General features: G+C 39.1%; 41 non-coding genes and 34 pseudogenes across 41 annotated transcripts; all 75 read left to right on the top strand.

The window, feature by feature from the left end:
* Window positions 1-17: 17 nt before the first annotated feature.
* LOC146155409 (5S ribosomal RNA) lies at window positions 18-136 on the top strand (annotated as a pseudogene).
* Window positions 137-200: 64 nt separating this feature from the next.
* On the top strand, window positions 201-319 carry LOC146155408 (5S ribosomal RNA). The gene has a single exon (XR_014495196.1). It is a non-coding gene; the product is annotated as a 5S ribosomal RNA (ribosomal RNA).
* A 64-nt stretch (window positions 320-383) lies between these two features.
* Window positions 384-502, top strand: LOC146155407 (5S ribosomal RNA; annotated as a pseudogene).
* Window positions 503-566: 64 nt separating this feature from the next.
* On the top strand, window positions 567-685 carry LOC146155406 (5S ribosomal RNA; annotated as a pseudogene).
* A 74-nt stretch (window positions 686-759) lies between these two features.
* LOC146155405 (5S ribosomal RNA) lies at window positions 760-878 on the top strand. The gene has a single exon (XR_014495194.1). It is a non-coding gene; the product is annotated as a 5S ribosomal RNA (ribosomal RNA).
* Window positions 879-942: 64 nt separating this feature from the next.
* LOC146155404 (5S ribosomal RNA) lies at window positions 943-1,061 on the top strand. Its single transcript, XR_014497787.1, has one exon. It is a non-coding gene; the product is annotated as a 5S ribosomal RNA (ribosomal RNA).
* A 65-nt stretch (window positions 1,062-1,126) lies between these two features.
* On the top strand, window positions 1,127-1,245 carry LOC146155403 (5S ribosomal RNA). The gene has a single exon (XR_014498293.1). It is a non-coding gene; the product is annotated as a 5S ribosomal RNA (ribosomal RNA).
* Window positions 1,246-1,310: 65 nt separating this feature from the next.
* LOC146155402 (5S ribosomal RNA) lies at window positions 1,311-1,429 on the top strand (annotated as a pseudogene).
* Window positions 1,430-1,493: 64 nt separating this feature from the next.
* On the top strand, window positions 1,494-1,612 carry LOC146155401 (5S ribosomal RNA). The gene has a single exon (XR_014498435.1). It is a non-coding gene; the product is annotated as a 5S ribosomal RNA (ribosomal RNA).
* A 64-nt stretch (window positions 1,613-1,676) lies between these two features.
* Window positions 1,677-1,795, top strand: LOC146155400 (5S ribosomal RNA; annotated as a pseudogene).
* A 64-nt stretch (window positions 1,796-1,859) lies between these two features.
* Window positions 1,860-1,978, top strand: LOC146155399 (5S ribosomal RNA). The gene has a single exon (XR_014495193.1). It is a non-coding gene; the product is annotated as a 5S ribosomal RNA (ribosomal RNA).
* Window positions 1,979-2,043: 65 nt separating this feature from the next.
* LOC146155398 (5S ribosomal RNA) lies at window positions 2,044-2,151 on the top strand (annotated as a pseudogene).
* Window positions 2,152-2,216: 65 nt separating this feature from the next.
* LOC146155397 (5S ribosomal RNA) lies at window positions 2,217-2,335 on the top strand (annotated as a pseudogene).
* A 64-nt stretch (window positions 2,336-2,399) lies between these two features.
* On the top strand, window positions 2,400-2,518 carry LOC146155396 (5S ribosomal RNA). The gene has a single exon (XR_014495192.1). It is a non-coding gene; the product is annotated as a 5S ribosomal RNA (ribosomal RNA).
* A 64-nt stretch (window positions 2,519-2,582) lies between these two features.
* Window positions 2,583-2,701, top strand: LOC146155395 (5S ribosomal RNA; annotated as a pseudogene).
* A 64-nt stretch (window positions 2,702-2,765) lies between these two features.
* LOC146155394 (5S ribosomal RNA) lies at window positions 2,766-2,884 on the top strand (annotated as a pseudogene).
* Window positions 2,885-2,958: 74 nt separating this feature from the next.
* LOC146155393 (5S ribosomal RNA) lies at window positions 2,959-3,077 on the top strand. The gene has a single exon (XR_014495191.1). It is a non-coding gene; the product is annotated as a 5S ribosomal RNA (ribosomal RNA).
* Window positions 3,078-3,141: 64 nt separating this feature from the next.
* LOC146155392 (5S ribosomal RNA) lies at window positions 3,142-3,260 on the top strand. The gene has a single exon (XR_014497786.1). It is a non-coding gene; the product is annotated as a 5S ribosomal RNA (ribosomal RNA).
* A 65-nt stretch (window positions 3,261-3,325) lies between these two features.
* Window positions 3,326-3,444, top strand: LOC146155391 (5S ribosomal RNA). The gene has a single exon (XR_014498292.1). It is a non-coding gene; the product is annotated as a 5S ribosomal RNA (ribosomal RNA).
* Window positions 3,445-3,509: 65 nt separating this feature from the next.
* On the top strand, window positions 3,510-3,628 carry LOC146155390 (5S ribosomal RNA; annotated as a pseudogene).
* Window positions 3,629-3,692: 64 nt separating this feature from the next.
* LOC146155389 (5S ribosomal RNA) lies at window positions 3,693-3,811 on the top strand (annotated as a pseudogene).
* Window positions 3,812-3,875: 64 nt separating this feature from the next.
* Window positions 3,876-3,994, top strand: LOC146155388 (5S ribosomal RNA). Its single transcript, XR_014497896.1, has one exon. It is a non-coding gene; the product is annotated as a 5S ribosomal RNA (ribosomal RNA).
* Window positions 3,995-4,068: 74 nt separating this feature from the next.
* On the top strand, window positions 4,069-4,187 carry LOC146155387 (5S ribosomal RNA; annotated as a pseudogene).
* A 73-nt stretch (window positions 4,188-4,260) lies between these two features.
* LOC146155386 (5S ribosomal RNA) lies at window positions 4,261-4,379 on the top strand. The gene has a single exon (XR_014497547.1). It is a non-coding gene; the product is annotated as a 5S ribosomal RNA (ribosomal RNA).
* Window positions 4,380-4,442: 63 nt separating this feature from the next.
* On the top strand, window positions 4,443-4,561 carry LOC146155385 (5S ribosomal RNA; annotated as a pseudogene).
* Window positions 4,562-4,625: 64 nt separating this feature from the next.
* Window positions 4,626-4,744, top strand: LOC146155384 (5S ribosomal RNA). Its single transcript, XR_014497756.1, has one exon. It is a non-coding gene; the product is annotated as a 5S ribosomal RNA (ribosomal RNA).
* A 169-nt stretch (window positions 4,745-4,913) lies between these two features.
* Window positions 4,914-5,032, top strand: LOC146155383 (5S ribosomal RNA; annotated as a pseudogene).
* A 74-nt stretch (window positions 5,033-5,106) lies between these two features.
* LOC146155382 (5S ribosomal RNA) lies at window positions 5,107-5,225 on the top strand. The gene has a single exon (XR_014495190.1). It is a non-coding gene; the product is annotated as a 5S ribosomal RNA (ribosomal RNA).
* A 64-nt stretch (window positions 5,226-5,289) lies between these two features.
* On the top strand, window positions 5,290-5,408 carry LOC146155381 (5S ribosomal RNA). Its single transcript, XR_014496536.1, has one exon. It is a non-coding gene; the product is annotated as a 5S ribosomal RNA (ribosomal RNA).
* Window positions 5,409-5,473: 65 nt separating this feature from the next.
* Window positions 5,474-5,592, top strand: LOC146155380 (5S ribosomal RNA; annotated as a pseudogene).
* A 64-nt stretch (window positions 5,593-5,656) lies between these two features.
* LOC146155379 (5S ribosomal RNA) lies at window positions 5,657-5,775 on the top strand. The gene has a single exon (XR_014495189.1). It is a non-coding gene; the product is annotated as a 5S ribosomal RNA (ribosomal RNA).
* Window positions 5,776-5,839: 64 nt separating this feature from the next.
* LOC146155378 (5S ribosomal RNA) lies at window positions 5,840-5,958 on the top strand. The gene has a single exon (XR_014497447.1). It is a non-coding gene; the product is annotated as a 5S ribosomal RNA (ribosomal RNA).
* A 63-nt stretch (window positions 5,959-6,021) lies between these two features.
* LOC146155377 (5S ribosomal RNA) lies at window positions 6,022-6,140 on the top strand. The gene has a single exon (XR_014496594.1). It is a non-coding gene; the product is annotated as a 5S ribosomal RNA (ribosomal RNA).
* Window positions 6,141-6,214: 74 nt separating this feature from the next.
* LOC146155376 (5S ribosomal RNA) lies at window positions 6,215-6,333 on the top strand (annotated as a pseudogene).
* Window positions 6,334-6,407: 74 nt separating this feature from the next.
* LOC146155375 (5S ribosomal RNA) lies at window positions 6,408-6,526 on the top strand. Its single transcript, XR_014497381.1, has one exon. It is a non-coding gene; the product is annotated as a 5S ribosomal RNA (ribosomal RNA).
* Window positions 6,527-6,591: 65 nt separating this feature from the next.
* On the top strand, window positions 6,592-6,710 carry LOC146155374 (5S ribosomal RNA; annotated as a pseudogene).
* A 69-nt stretch (window positions 6,711-6,779) lies between these two features.
* On the top strand, window positions 6,780-6,898 carry LOC146155373 (5S ribosomal RNA). Its single transcript, XR_014498461.1, has one exon. It is a non-coding gene; the product is annotated as a 5S ribosomal RNA (ribosomal RNA).
* Window positions 6,899-6,962: 64 nt separating this feature from the next.
* LOC146155372 (5S ribosomal RNA) lies at window positions 6,963-7,081 on the top strand (annotated as a pseudogene).
* A 74-nt stretch (window positions 7,082-7,155) lies between these two features.
* LOC146155371 (5S ribosomal RNA) lies at window positions 7,156-7,274 on the top strand (annotated as a pseudogene).
* Window positions 7,275-7,347: 73 nt separating this feature from the next.
* On the top strand, window positions 7,348-7,466 carry LOC146155370 (5S ribosomal RNA; annotated as a pseudogene).
* A 63-nt stretch (window positions 7,467-7,529) lies between these two features.
* On the top strand, window positions 7,530-7,648 carry LOC146155369 (5S ribosomal RNA; annotated as a pseudogene).
* Window positions 7,649-7,712: 64 nt separating this feature from the next.
* Window positions 7,713-7,831, top strand: LOC146155368 (5S ribosomal RNA). The gene has a single exon (XR_014495188.1). It is a non-coding gene; the product is annotated as a 5S ribosomal RNA (ribosomal RNA).
* Window positions 7,832-7,999: 168 nt separating this feature from the next.
* Window positions 8,000-8,118, top strand: LOC146155367 (5S ribosomal RNA). Its single transcript, XR_014496078.1, has one exon. It is a non-coding gene; the product is annotated as a 5S ribosomal RNA (ribosomal RNA).
* Window positions 8,119-8,181: 63 nt separating this feature from the next.
* On the top strand, window positions 8,182-8,300 carry LOC146155366 (5S ribosomal RNA; annotated as a pseudogene).
* Window positions 8,301-8,365: 65 nt separating this feature from the next.
* On the top strand, window positions 8,366-8,484 carry LOC146155365 (5S ribosomal RNA; annotated as a pseudogene).
* Window positions 8,485-8,557: 73 nt separating this feature from the next.
* On the top strand, window positions 8,558-8,676 carry LOC146155364 (5S ribosomal RNA). Its single transcript, XR_014496022.1, has one exon. It is a non-coding gene; the product is annotated as a 5S ribosomal RNA (ribosomal RNA).
* A 64-nt stretch (window positions 8,677-8,740) lies between these two features.
* LOC146155363 (5S ribosomal RNA) lies at window positions 8,741-8,859 on the top strand. The gene has a single exon (XR_014495187.1). It is a non-coding gene; the product is annotated as a 5S ribosomal RNA (ribosomal RNA).
* A 65-nt stretch (window positions 8,860-8,924) lies between these two features.
* On the top strand, window positions 8,925-9,043 carry LOC146155362 (5S ribosomal RNA). The gene has a single exon (XR_014498291.1). It is a non-coding gene; the product is annotated as a 5S ribosomal RNA (ribosomal RNA).
* Window positions 9,044-9,108: 65 nt separating this feature from the next.
* On the top strand, window positions 9,109-9,227 carry LOC146155361 (5S ribosomal RNA; annotated as a pseudogene).
* A 64-nt stretch (window positions 9,228-9,291) lies between these two features.
* LOC146155360 (5S ribosomal RNA) lies at window positions 9,292-9,410 on the top strand. Its single transcript, XR_014497638.1, has one exon. It is a non-coding gene; the product is annotated as a 5S ribosomal RNA (ribosomal RNA).
* Window positions 9,411-9,474: 64 nt separating this feature from the next.
* On the top strand, window positions 9,475-9,593 carry LOC146155359 (5S ribosomal RNA; annotated as a pseudogene).
* A 64-nt stretch (window positions 9,594-9,657) lies between these two features.
* Window positions 9,658-9,776, top strand: LOC146155358 (5S ribosomal RNA; annotated as a pseudogene).
* Window positions 9,777-9,850: 74 nt separating this feature from the next.
* Window positions 9,851-9,969, top strand: LOC146155357 (5S ribosomal RNA). Its single transcript, XR_014495186.1, has one exon. It is a non-coding gene; the product is annotated as a 5S ribosomal RNA (ribosomal RNA).
* Window positions 9,970-10,033: 64 nt separating this feature from the next.
* LOC146155356 (5S ribosomal RNA) lies at window positions 10,034-10,152 on the top strand. The gene has a single exon (XR_014496424.1). It is a non-coding gene; the product is annotated as a 5S ribosomal RNA (ribosomal RNA).
* A 64-nt stretch (window positions 10,153-10,216) lies between these two features.
* Window positions 10,217-10,345, top strand: LOC146155355 (5S ribosomal RNA; annotated as a pseudogene).
* A 64-nt stretch (window positions 10,346-10,409) lies between these two features.
* Window positions 10,410-10,528, top strand: LOC146155354 (5S ribosomal RNA; annotated as a pseudogene).
* Window positions 10,529-10,593: 65 nt separating this feature from the next.
* LOC146155353 (5S ribosomal RNA) lies at window positions 10,594-10,712 on the top strand (annotated as a pseudogene).
* A 64-nt stretch (window positions 10,713-10,776) lies between these two features.
* LOC146155352 (5S ribosomal RNA) lies at window positions 10,777-10,895 on the top strand. Its single transcript, XR_014498094.1, has one exon. It is a non-coding gene; the product is annotated as a 5S ribosomal RNA (ribosomal RNA).
* Window positions 10,896-10,959: 64 nt separating this feature from the next.
* On the top strand, window positions 10,960-11,077 carry LOC146155351 (5S ribosomal RNA; annotated as a pseudogene).
* A 74-nt stretch (window positions 11,078-11,151) lies between these two features.
* LOC146155350 (5S ribosomal RNA) lies at window positions 11,152-11,270 on the top strand. Its single transcript, XR_014495185.1, has one exon. It is a non-coding gene; the product is annotated as a 5S ribosomal RNA (ribosomal RNA).
* A 64-nt stretch (window positions 11,271-11,334) lies between these two features.
* On the top strand, window positions 11,335-11,453 carry LOC146155349 (5S ribosomal RNA). The gene has a single exon (XR_014498164.1). It is a non-coding gene; the product is annotated as a 5S ribosomal RNA (ribosomal RNA).
* Window positions 11,454-11,647: 194 nt separating this feature from the next.
* LOC146155348 (5S ribosomal RNA) lies at window positions 11,648-11,766 on the top strand. Its single transcript, XR_014495843.1, has one exon. It is a non-coding gene; the product is annotated as a 5S ribosomal RNA (ribosomal RNA).
* A 168-nt stretch (window positions 11,767-11,934) lies between these two features.
* Window positions 11,935-12,053, top strand: LOC146155347 (5S ribosomal RNA). Its single transcript, XR_014496077.1, has one exon. It is a non-coding gene; the product is annotated as a 5S ribosomal RNA (ribosomal RNA).
* Window positions 12,054-12,116: 63 nt separating this feature from the next.
* Window positions 12,117-12,235, top strand: LOC146155346 (5S ribosomal RNA). Its single transcript, XR_014497457.1, has one exon. It is a non-coding gene; the product is annotated as a 5S ribosomal RNA (ribosomal RNA).
* Window positions 12,236-12,300: 65 nt separating this feature from the next.
* On the top strand, window positions 12,301-12,419 carry LOC146155345 (5S ribosomal RNA; annotated as a pseudogene).
* Window positions 12,420-12,493: 74 nt separating this feature from the next.
* LOC146155344 (5S ribosomal RNA) lies at window positions 12,494-12,612 on the top strand. The gene has a single exon (XR_014496535.1). It is a non-coding gene; the product is annotated as a 5S ribosomal RNA (ribosomal RNA).
* A 65-nt stretch (window positions 12,613-12,677) lies between these two features.
* LOC146155343 (5S ribosomal RNA) lies at window positions 12,678-12,796 on the top strand (annotated as a pseudogene).
* Window positions 12,797-12,860: 64 nt separating this feature from the next.
* On the top strand, window positions 12,861-12,979 carry LOC146155342 (5S ribosomal RNA). Its single transcript, XR_014495183.1, has one exon. It is a non-coding gene; the product is annotated as a 5S ribosomal RNA (ribosomal RNA).
* A 64-nt stretch (window positions 12,980-13,043) lies between these two features.
* LOC146155341 (5S ribosomal RNA) lies at window positions 13,044-13,162 on the top strand. Its single transcript, XR_014495536.1, has one exon. It is a non-coding gene; the product is annotated as a 5S ribosomal RNA (ribosomal RNA).
* Window positions 13,163-13,226: 64 nt separating this feature from the next.
* LOC146155340 (5S ribosomal RNA) lies at window positions 13,227-13,345 on the top strand. Its single transcript, XR_014495758.1, has one exon. It is a non-coding gene; the product is annotated as a 5S ribosomal RNA (ribosomal RNA).
* Window positions 13,346-13,409: 64 nt separating this feature from the next.
* On the top strand, window positions 13,410-13,528 carry LOC146155339 (5S ribosomal RNA). The gene has a single exon (XR_014497637.1). It is a non-coding gene; the product is annotated as a 5S ribosomal RNA (ribosomal RNA).
* A 64-nt stretch (window positions 13,529-13,592) lies between these two features.
* On the top strand, window positions 13,593-13,711 carry LOC146155338 (5S ribosomal RNA; annotated as a pseudogene).
* A 64-nt stretch (window positions 13,712-13,775) lies between these two features.
* LOC146155337 (5S ribosomal RNA) lies at window positions 13,776-13,894 on the top strand (annotated as a pseudogene).
* A 73-nt stretch (window positions 13,895-13,967) lies between these two features.
* Window positions 13,968-14,086, top strand: LOC146155336 (5S ribosomal RNA). The gene has a single exon (XR_014495182.1). It is a non-coding gene; the product is annotated as a 5S ribosomal RNA (ribosomal RNA).
* A 64-nt stretch (window positions 14,087-14,150) lies between these two features.
* On the top strand, window positions 14,151-14,269 carry LOC146155335 (5S ribosomal RNA). The gene has a single exon (XR_014496423.1). It is a non-coding gene; the product is annotated as a 5S ribosomal RNA (ribosomal RNA).
* Window positions 14,270-14,278: the final 9 nt, after the last annotated feature.

Raw genomic sequence — 14,278 nt, 5'->3', positions numbered from 1 at the left:
AAATATTGACCAATACAGGCTACGACCATACCAGGTTGAATGCACCCCATCTCGTCCGATCTCGGAAGTTAAGCCACGTCGGGATTGGTTAGTACTTGGATGGGTGACCGCCTAGGAATACCAATTGTCGTAGGCACAATATGATTTATTTAAGTTTTTACATTTTTAAATAGATTAGACCATAAATGTTGACCAATACTGTCTACGACCATACCAGGTTGAATGCACCCGATCTCGTCCGATCTCGGAAGTTAAGCAACGTCGGGATTGGTTAGTACTTGGATGGGTGACCGCCTAGGAATACCAATTGTCGTAGGCACAATATGATTTATTTAAGTTTTTACATTTTTAAATAGATTAGACCATAAATGTTGACCAATACTGATTACGAACATACCAGGTTGAATGCACCCGATCTCGTCCGATCTCGGAAGTTAAGCAACGTCGGGATTGGTTGGTACTTGGATGGGTGACCGCCTAGGAATACCAATTGTCGTAGGCAAAATATGATTTATTTAAGTTTTTACTTTTTTAAATAGATTAGACGTAAAATGTTGAGAAATACTGCTTACGACCATACCAGGTTGAATGCACCCGATCTCGTCTGATCTCGGAAGTTAAGTAACGTCGGGATTGGTTAGTACTTGGATGGGTGACCGCCTAGCAATACCAATTGTCATAGGCAAAATATGATTTTTAAAATATATTTAAATGTTAACATTTTTAAAGATTTTAGACCAAAAAATGTTGACCAATACTGTCTACGACCATACCAGGTTGAATGCACCCGATCTCGTCCGATCTCGGAAGTTAAGCAACGTCGGGATTGGTTAGTACTTGGATGGGTGACCGCCTAGGAATACCAATTGTCGTAGGCATAATAACATTTATTTAAGTTTTTACATTTTTAAATAGATTAGACCATAAATGTTGACCAATACTGTCTACGTCAATACCAGGTTGAATGCACCCGATCTCGTCCGATCTCGGAAGTTAAGCAACGTCGGGATTGGTTAGTACTTGGATGGGTGACCGCCTAGGAATACCAATTGTCGTAGGCAAAATATGATTTATTTAAGTTTTTACATTTTTAAATAGATTAGACCAAAAAATGTTGACCAATACTGGCTACGAACATACCAGGTTGAATGCACCCGATCTCGTCCGATCTCGGAAGTTAAGCAACGTCGGGATTGGTTAGTACTTGGATGGGTGACCGCCTAGGAATACCAATTGTCGTAGGCAAAATATGATTTATTTAAGTTTTTACATTTTTAAATAAATTAGACCTAAAAATGTTGACGAATACTGCATACGACCATACCAGGTTGAATGCACCCCATCTCGTCCGATCTCGGAAGTTAAGCAACGTCGGGATTGGTTAGTACTTGGATGGGTGACCGCCTAGGAATACCAATTGTCGTAGGCACAATATGATTTGTTTAAGTTTTAACATTTTTAAATAGATTAGACCATAAATGTTGACCAATACTGGCTACGACCATACCAGGTTGAATGCACCCGATCTTGTCCGATCTCGGAAGTTAAGCAACGTCGGGATTGGTTAGTACTTAGATGGGTGACCGCCTAGGAATACCAATTGTCGTAGGCAAAATATGATTTATTTAAGTTTTTACTTTTTTAAATAGATTAGACGTAAAATGTTGAGAAATAATGCTTACGACCATACCAGGTTGAATGCACCCGATCTCGTCCGATCTGGGAAGTTAAGCAACGTCGGGATTGGTTAGTACTTAGATGGGTGACCGCCTAGGAATACCAATTGTCGTAGGCAAAATATGATTTATTTAAGTTTTTACATTTTTAAATAGATTAGACCATAAATGTTGACCAATACTGTCTACGACCATACCAGGTTGAATGCACCCGATCTCGTCCGATCTCGGAAGTTAAGCAACGTCGGGATTGGTTAGTACTTGGATGGGTGACCGCCTAGGAATACCAATTGTCGTAGGCAAAATATGATTTATTTAAGTTTTTACATTTTTAAATAGTTTAGACCAAAAAATGTTGACCAATACTGGCTACGAACATACCAGGTTGAATGCACCCGATCTCGTCCGATCTCGGAAGTTAAGCAACGTCGGGATTGGTTAGTACTTGGCCTAGGAGTACCAATTGTCGTAGGCAAAATATGATTTATTTAAGTTTTTACATTTTTAAATAGATTAGACCAAAAAATATTGACCAATACAGGCTACGACCATACCAGGTTGAATGCACCCCATCTCGTCCGATCTCGGAAGTTAAGCCACGTCGGGATTGGTTAGTACTTGGATGGGTGACCGCCTAGGAATACCAATTGTCGTAGGCACAATATGATTTATTTAAGTTTTTACATTTTTAAATAGATTAGACCATAAATGTTGACCAATACTGTCTACGACCATACCAGGTTGAATGCACCCGATCTCGTCCGATCTCGGAAGTTAAGCAACGTCGGGATTGGTTAGTACTTGGATGGGTGACCGCCTAGGAATACCAATTGTCGTAGGCACAATATGATTTATTTAAGTTTTTACATTTTTAAATAGATTAGACCATAAATGTTGACCAATACTGATTACGAACATACCAGGTTGAATGCACCCGATCTCGTCCGATCTCGGAAGTTAAGCAACGTCGGGATTGGTTGGTACTTGGATGGGTGACCGCCTAGGAATACCAATTGTCGTAGGCAAAATATGATTTATTTAAGTTTTTACTTTTTTAAATAGATTAGACGTAAAATGTTGAGAAATACTGCTTACGACCATACCAGGTTGAATGCACCCGATCTCGTCTGATCTCGGAAGTTAAGTAACGTCGGGATTGGTTAGTACTTGGATGGGTGACCGCCTAGCAATACCAATTGTCATAGGCAAAATATGATTTTTAAAATATATTTAAATGTTAACATTTTTAAAGATTTTAGACCAAAAAATGTTGACCAATACTGTCTACGACCATACCAGGTTGAATGCACCCGATCTCGTCCGATCTCGGAAGTTAAGCAACGTCGGGATTGGTTAGTACTTGGATGGGTGACCGCCTAGGAATACCAATTGTCGTAGGCATAATAACATTTATTTAAGTTTTTACATTTTTAAATAGATTAGACCATAAATGTTGACCAATACTGTCTACGTCAATACCAGGTTGAATGCACCCGATCTCGTCCGATCTCGGAAGTTAAGCAACGTCGGGATTGGTTAGTACTTGGATGGGTGACCGCCTAGGAATACCAATTGTCGTAGGCAAAATATGATTTATTTAAGTTTTTACATTTTTAAATAGATTAGACCAAAAAATGTTGACCAATACTGGCTACGAACATACCAGGTTGAATGCACCCGATCTCGTCCGATCTCGGAAGTTAAGCAACGTCGGGATTGGTTAGTACTTGGATGGGTGACCGCCTAGGAATACCAATTGTCGTAGGCAAAATATGATTTATTTAAGTTTTTACATTTTTAAATAGATTAGACCTAAAAATGTTGACGAATACTGCATACGACCATACCAGGTTGAATGCACCCCATCTCGTCCGATCTCGGAAGTTAAGCAACGTCGGGATTGGTTAGTACTTGGATGGGTGACCGCCTAGGAATACCAATTGTCGTAGGCACAATATGATTTGTTTAAGTTTTAACATTTTTAAATAGATTAGACCATAAATGTTGACCAATACTGGCTACGACCATACCAGGTTGAATGCACCCGATCTTGTCCGATCTCGGAAGTTAAGCAACGTCGGGATTGGTTAGTACTTAGATGGGTGACCGCCTAGGAATACCAATTGTCGCAGGCAAAATATGATTTATTTAAGTTTTTACTTTTTTAAATAGATTAGACGTAAAATGTTGAGAAATAATGCTTACGACCATACCAGGTTGAATGCACCCGATCTCGTCCGATCTCGGAAGTTAAGCAACGTCGGGATTGGTTAGTACTTGGATGGGTGACCGCATAGGAATTCCAATTGTCATAGGCAAAATATGATTTAAAAAATATATTTAAATGTTAACATTTTTGAAGATTTTAGACCAAAAAATGTTGACCAATACTGTCTACGACCAAACCAGGTTGAATGCACACGATCTCGTCCGATCTCGGAAGTTAAGCAACATCGGGATTGGTTGCTACTTGGATGGGTGACCGCCTAGGAATACCAATTGTCATAGGCAAAATATTATTTTTAAAATATATTTAAATGTTAGCATTTTAAACATTTTAGACCAAAAAATGTTTACCAACACTGTCTACGACCATACCAGGTTCAATGCACCCGATCTCGTCCGATCTCGGAAGTTAAGCAACGTTGGGATTGGTTAGTACTTGGATGGGTGACCGCCTAGGAATACCAATTGTCGTAGGCACAATATGATTTATTTAAGTTTTACATTTTTAAATAGATTAGACCATAAATGTTGACCAATACTGTCCACGACCATACCAAGTTGAATGCACACGATCTCGTCCGATCTCGGAAGTTAAGCAACGTCGGGATTGGTTAGTACTTGGATGGGTGACCGCCTAGGAATACCAATTGTCGTAGGCACAATATGATTTATTTAAGTTTTTACATTTTTAAATAGATTAGACCATAAATGTTGACGATTACTGTCTACTACCATACCAGGTTGAATGCACCCGATCTCGTCCGATCTCGGAAGTTAAGCAACGTCGGGATTGGTTAGTACTTGGATGGGTGACCGCCTAGGAATACCAATTGTCGTAGGCAAAATAAGATTTATTTAAGTTTTTACATTTTTAAATAGATTAGACCAAAAAAATGTTGACCAATACTGGCTACGACCATACCTAGGAATACCAATTGTCGTAGGCACAATATGATTTATTTAAGTTTTTACATTTTTAAATTGATTAGACCATAAATGTTGACCAATACTGTCTACGACCATACCAGGTTGAATGCACCCGATTTCGTCCGATCTCGGAAGTTAAGCAACGTCGGGATTGGTTAGTACTTGGATGGGTGACCGCCTAGCAATACCAATTGTCATAGGCAAAATATGATTTTTAAAATATATTTAAATGTTAACATTTTCAAAGATTTTAGACCAAAAAATGTTGACCAATACTGTCTACGACCATACCAGGTTGAATGCACCCGATCTCGTCCGATCTCGGAAGTTAAGCAACGTCGGGATTGGTTAGTACTTGGATGGGTGACCGCCTAGGAATACCAATTGTCGTAGGCATAATATCATTTATTTAAGTTTTTACATTTTTAAATAGATTAGAACATAAATGTTGACCAATACTGTCTACGACCATACCAGGTTGAATGCACCCGATCTCGTCCGATCTCGGAAGTTAAGCAACGTCGGGATTGGTTAGTACTTGGATGGGTGACCGCCTAGGAATACCAAATGTCGTAGGCAAAATATGATTTATTTAAGTTTTTACATTTTTAAATAGATTAGACCAAAAAATGTTGACCAATACTGGCTACGAACATACCAGGTTGAATGCACCCGATCTCGTCCGATCTCGGAAGTTAAGCAACGACGGGATTGCTTAGTACTTGGATGGGTGACCGCCTAGGAATACCAATTGTCGTAGGCACAATATGATTTGTTTAAGTTTTTACATTTTTAAATAGATTAGACCATAAATGTTGACCAATACTGTCTACGACCATACCAGGTTGAATGCACCCGATCTCGTCCGATCTCGGAAGTTAAGCAACGTCGGGATTGGTTAGTACTTGGATGGGTGACCGCCTAGGAATACCAATTGTCGTAGGCAAAATATGATTTATTTAAGTTTTTACTTTTTTAAATAGATTAGACGTAAAATGTTGAGAAATACTGCTTACGACCATACCAGGTTGAATGCACCCGATCTCGTCCGATCTCGGAATTTAAGCAACGTCGGGATTGGTTAGTACTTGGATGGGTGACCGCCTAGGAATACCAATTGTCGTAGGCAAATATGATTTATTTAAGTTTTTACTTTTTTAAATAGATTAGACGTAAAATGTTGAGAAATACTGCTTATGACCATACCAGGTTGAATGCACCCGATCTCGTCCGATCTCGGAAGTTAAGCAACGTCGGGATTGGTTAGTACTTGGATGGGTGACCGCATAGGAATTCCAATTGTCATAGGCAAAATATGATTTATAAAATATATTTAAATGTTAACATTTTTGAAGATTTTAGACCAAAAAATGTTGACCAATACTGTCTACGACCATACCAGGTTGAATGCACCCGATCTCGTCTGATCTCGGAAGTTAAGCAACGTCGGGATTGGTTAGTACTTGGATGGGTGACCGCCTAGCAATACCAATTGTCATAGGCAAAATATGATTTTTAAAATATATTTAAATGTTAACATTTTTAAAGATTTTAGACCAAAAAATGTTGACCAATACTGTTTACGACCAAACCAGGTTGAATGCACCCGATCTCGTCCGATCTCGGAAGTTAAGCAACGTCGGGATTGGTTAGTACTTGGATGGGTGACCGCCTAGGAATACCAATTGTCGTAGGCAAAATATGATTTATTTAAGTTTTTACATTTTTAAATAGATTAGACCAAAAAATGTTGACCAATACTGGCTACGACCATACCAGGTTGAATGCACCCGATCTCGTCCGATCTGGGAAGTTAAGCAACGTCGGGATTGGTTAGTACTTGGATGGGTGACCGCCTAGGAATACCAATTGTCGTAGGCACAATATGATTTATTTAAGTTTTTACATATTTAAATAGATTAGATTAGACCATAAATGTTGACCAATACTGTCTACGACCATACCAGGTTGAATGCACCCCATCTCGTCCGATCTCGGAAGTTAAGCAACGTCGGGATTGGTTAGTACTTGGATGGGTGACCGCCTAGGAATACCAATTGTCGTAGGCAAAACATGATTTATTTAAGTTTTTACTTTTTTAAATAGATTAGACGTAAAATGTTGAGAAATACTGCTTACGACCATACCAGGTTGAATGCACCCGATCTCGTCCGATCTCGGAAGTTAAGCAACGTCGGGATTGGTTAGTGCTTGGATGGGTGACCGCATAGGAATTCCAATTGTCATAGGCAAAATATGATTTATAAAATATATTTAAATGTTAACATTTTTGAAGATTTTAGACCAAAAAATGTAGACCAATACTGTCTACGACAATACCAGGTTGAATGCACCCGATCTCGTCCGATCTCGGAAGTTAAGCAACATCGGGATTGGTTGCTACTTGGATGGGTGACCGCCTAGGAATACCAATTGTCATAGGCAAAATATTATTTTTAAAATATATTTAAATGTTAGCATTTTAAAGATTTTAGACCAAAAAATGTTTACCAACACTGTCTACGACCATACCAGGTTCAATGCACCCGATCTCGTCCGATCTCGGAAGTTAGGCAACGTTGGGATTGGTTAGTACTTGGATGGGTGACCGCCTAGGAATACCAATTGTCGTAGGCACAATATCATTTATTTAAGTTTTACATTTTTAAATAGATTAGACCATAAATGTTGACCAATACTGTCCACGACCATACCAGGTTGAATGCACACGATCTCGTCCGATCACGGAAGTTAAGAAACGTCGGGATTGGTTAGTACTTGGATGGGTGACCGCCTAGGAATACCAATTGTCGTAGGCACAATATGATTTATTTAAGTTTTTACATTTTTAAATAGATTAGACCATAAATGTTGACCATTACTGTCTACGACCATACCAGGTTGAATGCACCCGATCTCGTCCGATCTCGGAAGTTAAGCAACGTCGGGATTGGTTAGTACTTGGATGGGTGACCGCCTAGGAATACCAATTGTCGTAGGCAAAATAAGATTTATTTAAGTTTTTACATTTTTAAATAGATTAGACCAAAAAATGTTGACCAATACTGGCTACGTCCATACCTAGGAATACCAATTGTCGTAGGCACATAATGATTTATTTAAGTTTTTACATTTTTAAATTGATTAGACCATAAAGGTTGACCAATGCTGTCTACGACCATACCAGGTTGAATGCACCCGATCTCCTCCGATCTCGGAAGTTAAGCAACGTCGGGATTGGTTAGTACTTGGATGGGTGACCGCCTAGGAATACCAATTGTCGTAGGCATTATATGATTTATTTAAGTTTTTATTTTTAAAATAGAATAGACATAAAATGTTGAGAAATACTGCTTACGGCCATACCAGGTTGAATGCACCCGATCTCGTCCGATCTCGGAAGTTAAGCAACGTCGGGATTGGTTAGTACTTGGATGGGTGACCGCCTAGGAATACCAATTGTATTAGGCAAAATATGATTTATTTAAGTTTTTACATTTTTAAATAGATTAGACCAAAAAATTTTGACCAATACTGGCTACGACCATACCAGGTTGAATGCACCCGATCTCGTCCGATCTCGGAAGTTAAGCAACGTCGGGATTGGTTAGTACTTGGATGGGTGACCGCCTAGCAATACCAATTGTCATAGGCAAAATATGATTTTTAAAATATATTTAAATGTTAACATTTTTAAAGATTTTAGACAAAAAATGTTGACCAATACTGTCTACGACCATGCCAGGTTGAATGCACCCGATCTCGTCCGATCTCGGAAGTTAAGCAACGTCGGGATTGGTTAGTACTTGGATGGGTGACCGCCTAGGAATACCAATTGTCGTAGGCATAATATCATTTATTTAAGTTTTTACATTTTTAAATAGATTAGACCATAAATGTTGACCAATACTGTCTACGACCATACCAGGTTGAATGCACCCGATCTCGTCCGATCTCGGAAGTTAAGCAACGTCGGGATTGGTTAGTACTTGGATGGGTGACCGCCTAGGAATACCAATTGTCGTAGGCAAAATATGATTTATTTAAGTTTTTACATTTTTAAATAGATTAGACCAAAAAATGTTGACCAATACTGGCTACGAACATACCAGGTTGAATGCACCCGATCTCGTCCGATCTCGGAAGTTAAGCAACGTCGGGATTGGTTAGTACTTGGATGGGTGACCGCCTAGGAATACCAATTGTCGTAGGCAAAATATGATTTATTTAAGTTTTTACATTTTTAAATAGATTAGACCAAAAAATATTGACCAATACAGGCTACGACCATACCAGGTTGAATGCACCCCATCTCGTCCGATCTCGGAAGTTAAGCCACGTCGGGATTGGTTAGTACTTGGATGGGTGACCGCCTAGGAATACCAATTGTCGTAGGCACAATATGATTTATTTAAGTTTTTACATTTTTAAATAGATTAGACCATAAATGTTGACCAATACTGTCTACGACCATACCAGGTTGAATGCACCCGATCTCGTCCGATCTCGGAAGTTAAGCAACGTCTGGATTGGTTAGTACTTGGATGGGTGACCGCCTAGGAATACCAATTGTCGTAGGCACAATATGATTTATTTAAGTTTTTACATTTTTAAATAGATTAGACCATAAATGTTGACCAATACTGACTACGAACATCCCAGGTTGAATGCACCCGATCTCGTCCGATCTCGGAAGTTAAGCAACGTCGGGATTGGTTGGTACTTGGATGGGTGACCGCCTAGGAATACCAATTGTCGTAGGCAAAATATGATTTATTTAAGTTTTTACTTTTTTAAATAGATTAGACGTAAAATGTTGAGAAATATAGCTTACGACCATACCAGGTTGAATGCACCCGATCTCGTCCGATCTCGGAAGTTAAGTAACGTCGGGATTGGTTAGTACTTGGATGGGTGACCGCCTAGCAATACCAATTGTCATAGGCAAAATATGATTTTTAAAATATATTTAAATGTTAACATTTTTAAAGATTTTAGACCAAAAAATGTTGTCCAATACTGTCTACGACCATACCAGGTTGAATGCACCCGATCTCGTCCGATCTCGGAAGTTAAGCAACGTCGGGATTGGTTAGTACTTGGATGGGTGACCGCCTAGGAATACCAATTGTCGTAGGCATAATATCATTTATTTAAGTTTTTACATTTTTAAATAGATTAGACCATAAATGTTGACCAATACTGTCTACGACCATACCAGGTTGAATGCACCCGATCTCGTCCGATCTCGGTAGTTAAGCAACGTCGGGATTGGTTAGTACTTGGATGGGTAACCGCCTAGGAATACCAATTGTCGTAGGCAAAATATGATTTATTTAAGTTTTTACATTTTTAAATAGATTAGACCATAAATGTTGACCAATACTGTCTACGACCATACCAGGTTGAATGCACCCGATCTCGTCCGATCTCGTCCGATCTCGGAAGTTAAGCAACGTCGGGATTGGTTAGTACTTGGATGGGTAACCGCCTAGGAATACCAATTGTCGTAGGCAAAATATGATTTATTTAAGTTTTTACATTTTAAATAGATTAGACCAAAAAATGTTGACCAATACTGGCTACGAACATACCAGGTTGAATGCACCCGATCTCGTCGGATCTCGGAAGTTAAGCAACGTCGGGATTGGTTAGTACTTGGATGGGTGACCGCCTAGGAATACCAATTGTCGTAGGCAAAATATGATTTGTTTAAGTTTTTACATTTTTAAATAGATTAGACCTAAAAATGTTGACCAATACTGCATACGACCATACCAGGTTGAATGCACCCCATCTCGTCCGATCTCGGAAGTTAAGCAACGTCGGGATTGGTTAGTACTTGGATGGGTGACCGCCTAGGAATACCAATTGTCGTAGGCACAATATGATTTGTTTAACTTTTTACATTTTTAAATAGATTAGACCATAAATGTTGACCAATACTGTCCACGACCATACCAGGTTGAATGCACCCGATCTCGTCCGATCTCGGAAGATAAGCAACGTCGGGATTGGTTAGTACTTGGATGGGTGACCGCCTAGGAATACCAATTGTCGTAGGCAAAATATGATTTATTTAAATTTTCACTTTTTTAAATAGATTAGACGTAAAATGTTGAGAAATACTGCTTACGACCATACCAGGTTGAATGCACCCGATCTCGTCCGATCTCGGAATTAAGTAACGTCGGGATTGGTTAGTACTTGGATGGGTGACCGCCTAGCAATACCAATTTTCATAGGCAAAATATGATTTTTAAAATATATTTAAATGTTAACATTTTTAAAGATTTTAGACCAAAAAATGTTGACCAATACTGTCTACGACCATACCAGGTTGAATGCACCCGATCTCGTCCGATCTCGGAAGTTAAGCAACGTCGGGATTGGTTAGTACTTGGATGGGTGACCGCCTAGGAATACCAATTGTCGTAGGCATAATAACATTTATTTAAGTTTTTACATTTTTAAATAGATTAGACCATAAATGTTGACCAATACTGTCTACGACCATACCAGGTTGAATGCACCCGATCTCGTCCGATCTCGGAAGTTAAGCAACGTCGGGATTGGTTAGCACTTGGATGGGTGACCGCCTAGGAATACCAATTGTCGTAGGCGAAATATGATTTATTTAAGTTTTTACATTTTTAAATAGATTAGACCAAAAAATGTTGAGCAATACTGGCTACGAACATACCAGGTTGAATGCACCCGATCGACCGCCTAGGAATTCCAATTGTCGTAGGCACAATATGATTTATTTAAGTTTTTACATTTTTAAATAGATTAGACCATAAATGTTGACGATTACTGTCTACGACCATACCAGGTTGAATGCACCCGATCTCGTCCGATCTCGGAAGTTAAGCAACGTCGGGATTGGTTAGTACTTGGATGGGTCACCGCCTAGGAATACCAATTGTCGTAGGCAAAATAAGATTTATTTAAGTTTTTACATTTTTAAATAGATTAGACCAAAAAATGTTGACCAATACTGGCTACGACCATACCTAGGAATACCAATTGTCGTAGGCACAATATGATTTATTTAAGTTTTTACATTTTTAAATTGATTAGACCATAAATGTTGACCAATACTGTCTACGACCATACCAGGTTGAATGCACCCGATCTCCTCCGATCTCGGAAGTTAAGCAACGTCGGGATTGGTTAGTACTTGGATGGGTGACCGCCTAGGAATACCAATTGTCGTAGGCAAAATATGATTTATTTAAGTTTTTATTTTTAAAATAGAATAGACATAAAATGTTGAGAAGTACTGCTTACGACCATACCAGGTTGAATGCATCCGATCTCGTCCGATCTCGGAAGTTAAGCAACGTCGGGGTTGGTTAGTACTTGGATGGGTGACCGCCTAGGAATACCAATTGTCGTAGGCAAAATATGATTTATTTAAGTTTTTACATTTTTAAATAGATTAGACCAAATAATGTTGACCAATACTGTCTACGACCATACCAGGTTGAATGCACCCGATCTCGTCCGATCTCGGAAGTTAAGCAACGTCGGGATTGGTTAGTACTTGGATGGGTGACCGCCTAGCAATACCAATTGTCATAGGCAAAATATGATTTTTAAAATATATTTAAATGTTAACATTTTCAAAGATTTTAGACCAAAAAATGTTGACCAATACTGTCTACGACCATACCAGGTTGAATGCACCCGATCTCGTCCGATCTCGGAAGTTAAGCAACGTCGGGATTGGTTAGTACTTGGATGGGTGACCGCCTAGGAATACCAAATGTCGTAGGCAAAATATGATTTATTTAAGTTTTTACATTTTTAAATAGATTAGACCAAAAAATGTTGACCAATACTGGCTACGAACATACCAGGTTGAATGCACCCGATCTCGTCCGATCTCGGAAGTTAAGCAACGACGGGATTGCGTAGTACTTGGATGGGTGACCGCCTAGGAATACCAATTGTCGTAGGCACAATATGATTTGTTTAAGTTTTTACATTTTTAAATAGATTAGACCATAAATGTTGACCAATACTGTCTACGACCATACCAGGTTGAATGCACCCGATCTCGTCCGATCTCGGAAGTTAAGCAACGTCGGGATTGGTTAGTACTTGGATGGGTGACCGCCTAGGAATACCAATTGTCGTAGGCAAAATATGATTTATTTAAGTTTTTACTTTTTTAAATAGATTAGACGTAAAATGTTGAGAAATACTGCTTACGACCATACCAGGTTGAATGCACCCGATCTCGTCCGATCTCGGAAGTTAAGCAACGTCGGGATTGGTTAGTACTTGGATGGGTGACCGCCTAGGAATACCAATTGTCGTAGGCAAAATATGATTTATTTAAGTTTTTACTTTTTTAAATAGATTAGACGTAAAATGTTGAGAAATACTGCTTATGACCATACCAGGTTGAATGCACCCGATCTCGTCCGATCTCGGAAGTTAAGCAACGTCGGGATTGGTTAGTACTTGGATGGGTGACCGCCTAGGAATACCAATTGTCGTAGGCACAATATGATTTATTTAAGTTTTTACATTTTTAAATAGATTAGACCATAAATGTTGACCAATACTGTCTACGACCATACCAGGTTGAATGCACCCGATCTCGTCCGATCTCGGAAGTTAAGCAACGTCTGGATTGGTTAGTACTTGGATGGGTGACCGCCTAGGAATACCAATTGTCGTAGGCACAATATGATTTATTTAAGTTTTTACATTTTTAAATAGATTAGACCATAAATGTTGACCAATACTGACTACGAACATCCCAGGTTGAATGCACCCGATCTCGTCCGATCTCGGAAGTTAAGCAACGTCGGGATTGGTTGGTACTTGGATGGGTGACCGCCTAGGAATACCAATTGTCGTAGGCAAAATATGATTTATTTAAGTTTTTACTTTTTTAAATAGATTAGACGTAAAATGTTGAGAAATATAGCTTACGACCATACCAGGTTGAATGCACCCGATCTCGTCCGATCTCGGAAGTTAAGTAACGTCGGGATTGGTTAGTACTTGGATGGGTGACCGCCTAGCAATACCAATTGTCATAGGCAAAATATGATTTTTAAAATATATTTAAATGTTAACATTTTAAAGATTTTAGACCAAAAAATGTTGTCCAATACTGTCTACGACCATACCAGGTTGAATGCACCCGATCTCGTCCGATCTCGGAAGTTAAGCAACGTCGGGATTGGTTAGTACTTGGATGGGTGACCGCCTAGGAATACCAATTGTCGTAGGCATAATATCATTTATTTAAGTTTTTACATTTTTAAATAGATTAGACCATAAATGTTGACCAATACTGTCTACGACCATACCAGGTTGAATGCACCCGATCTCGTCCGATCTCGGTAGTTAAGCAACGTCGGGATTGGTTAGTACTTGGATGGGTAACCGCCTAGGAATACCAATTGTCGTAGGCAAAATATGAT

The sequence above is a fragment of the Ascidiella aspersa genome, chromosome 4 (assembly GCF_963924565.1).
Source record: "Ascidiella aspersa chromosome 4, kaAscAspe10.2, whole genome shotgun sequence".
Taxonomy (NCBI): domain Eukaryota; kingdom Metazoa; phylum Chordata; class Ascidiacea; order Phlebobranchia; family Ascidiidae; genus Ascidiella; species Ascidiella aspersa.
The sequence above is the reverse complement of the archived record's forward strand: the minus strand, read 5'-3'. Positions and strand labels throughout refer to the sequence as shown.